We start from the raw sequence: 2602 nt of genomic DNA, 5'->3' as shown, positions 1-2602 counted from the left end.
AAGGACAAGTCACAAGATAGAGTCACAAACAAGAGTTTAGAGATGAGAAAGTGGCCTGAGCTGGGGTGGGTTAGGGGCTTTATGGAGGAGAGGGGTTTGGAAGGAAGCCTGGATTTGGACTGTATTTGTGACTGTGGGTTCCATGAGATGAGATGCGTCTGTGTGTGTGTGTGTGTGTGTGTGTGTGTGTGTGTGTGTGTGTGTGTGTCTGCTTGAGCATGTCTCAGATTGTTCATGAGTCTGTGTAACTGCGTTACCTGGGCCTGTTTATGAACACTCTTAGTTTCTGAGTGGCATGGTTGGCTTTGTGTCTTTCTCTGCACTGTGTGGGTGGCTGAGTGCTTGTGTTCATCTGTCTTTGTGTGTGGTTCTGCTTGGGCCTCTCACATTGTAGTCTTCATCTTCTCTGAGATATTCCAGCTGCCAATACTATTTACTGCAAGCAGTGGCTTCCCTTCCCGCTGTTTGGGTTCTCATGTCAGACTGCCTGCCCAGGACCCTGCCCCTATGGCCTCTGTACCTGACCTGACCTTGGGAATGATACATTTGGAAATCCCCTAGAATGCTCCTTGCCTGATCTTGGATGGAGAGAAGTTATGAGGGACATGGTGGGAAAGGGGCCAGTTGGCAGCACCTGCCCGTCCTTCTGGAAACAAGATATCTCTCTGGCCCCTTCCCAGGCTTGCTATCTCTTCTCTATATCCTCATCCAGTCCAACTGTCCCTGTCCTGAGCTTACCCTGTCTGGATATGCATCTGTTGATTCTCTATAATCCAAGTTCCACCTGGTTAGATCCAAATCTCAGCACTTTATATGTCTGCTTTTTTTCTTATTTCTTATACCTTACCTGAACTCAAAGTAACTCTATTTTCTTTCTCTGTAGTGTATACTAGAACCATTCTTATCCTTTTTTCTTTGACAGGCCTGGTCTAGGCTTTTGGCTCTTATGGTAAAGTAGCAGCAGCTGCCCAGCCGCCTCACACAGGTGCCAGAAGCAGCAGCTCTGTGGGGATGCTTATCCTGTAATGTCTGCCTTCCCTGTCAGAATGGAAGTGAGCAAGCACACAAGCGCAGGAACGTTGTATTGGAGAAGCCACTCTCCCTCCCCTGTTGACAATTAGTTGACTGAAATCCCCCCAACCCGCAAACCCAGATAATTATGATACATCGTTTTGGAGAGAACAAGTTTGACCAAGATATAATCTAAGTCCCAAATAAACAATGATGTATTCTAGAATTTACCTCCACTTCTAGAATAGTCTGTTCTTGAATCTGTGCCTTTCATTAGGTGTTCGTTTCTCGTTTCTTCCCTTTTGCCTCACTTGTGCCTAAGGCAATTGGGAGGGTGGGTTGTGTGCATGTTAGAGTTGTGGGATGAGCTAGGCTACATCCTCCATGTGCTTCCTGTGTGAGTCATAGGTTCTGTTCCCATCTTCTCCTACTACCCAACTGTGCTGGTAACTTAAAATTTTGCTGGTCTTCATTCCGGTTCTCTCTATGCCTGTAGTCCTCTGTTATGGGAATTTGGTCAGCGGCATGAGTCTAGGCTGGACGATGGGATATAGAAACCCATGGTAGACCATAAATGGATCTACTCCACCCTAACCAGGATGTGTGCACACTAACCCTGGCTTCCCACCTGATGCCACTCTCACACATATGAGTCAGTTCCTCTTTTCATTCTGGGTCCCTCTCTAGGTCCCTGGCTCTGTGGCTCTCTGCCCAGCTCCCAGCAGGCAGAGAGGATGTGTTTGTCACAAGACCTTGCTTGATCTTTGGGGTGCTTTAGAAAAACACCTGGGGAGTTTTGGCTCAGCAGGCCTGAACTGCCTTGGTGTCCTCGGGGCTCTGTTAAGGGCTGGGCCCCATCTGTTAGGCACAGAATTACCATTTGGAGAAGGGATATATCCACGACTCTTCCGTGTACTGGAAGTAGACATATTAAATACGGGGATCCTACTCAGAGATACCAAGTCTGCTACTAACTCTTGATTTGATGACATGGTGACCGACCCTGTTTGTTTTTTTTTGTTTTGTTTTTTGTATCAGATGGGTAGTGTGCCGATGTCCTAACAAGGATGGAGGAAGGCACATGTCACACAAACGTGTGTAAACCCAATCATCATCCCCATGTCTGTCACAACACATCACAAGGAAACTAAGCATTTCTGGCTTTTACTTCTTTTTTTTTTTAAAGATTTATTTTTATTATTTTTTTCATTGGAAAGGCGGATATACAAAGAGGAGAGACAGAGAGGAAGATCTTCCGTCCGATGATTCACTCCCCAAGTGAGCGCAACGGTCGATGCTATGCCGATCCGAAGCCAGGAGCCTCTTCCGGGTCTCCCACGCGGGTGCAGGTTCCCAAAGCTTTGGGCTGTCCTCGACTGCTTTCCCAGGCCACATGCAGGGAGCTGGAAGGGAAGCGGGGCTGCCGGGATTAGAACCAGCGCCCATATGGGATCTTGGGCGTGCAAGGCGAGGACCTTAACCACTGCGCCACCGCACCGGGCCCCGGCTTTTACTTCTTATAAGGAAGATAGCAATGAAAGTTGCTACCTTCTTAGAGGTATTAGGTGGCCAACATAGAGGTCCATTCCAT

At 47.7% G+C, this 2602-nt stretch overlaps 1 pseudogene; it reads right to left on the bottom strand.

Annotated features, from left to right (window-relative positions):
* Positions 1 to 2043: 2043 nt before the first annotated feature.
* Positions 2044 to 2157, bottom strand: LOC121145172 (annotated as a pseudogene).
* Positions 2158 to 2602: the final 445 nt, after the last annotated feature.

This window comes from Ochotona curzoniae, unplaced genomic scaffold (genome assembly GCF_017591425.1).
Source record: "Ochotona curzoniae isolate NIBS_2020 unplaced genomic scaffold, NIBS_Ocur_1.0 scaffold_3208, whole genome shotgun sequence".
NCBI classification, from domain to species: domain Eukaryota; kingdom Metazoa; phylum Chordata; class Mammalia; order Lagomorpha; family Ochotonidae; genus Ochotona; species Ochotona curzoniae.
The sequence above is the reverse complement of the archived record's forward strand: the minus strand, read 5'-3'. Positions and strand labels throughout refer to the sequence as shown.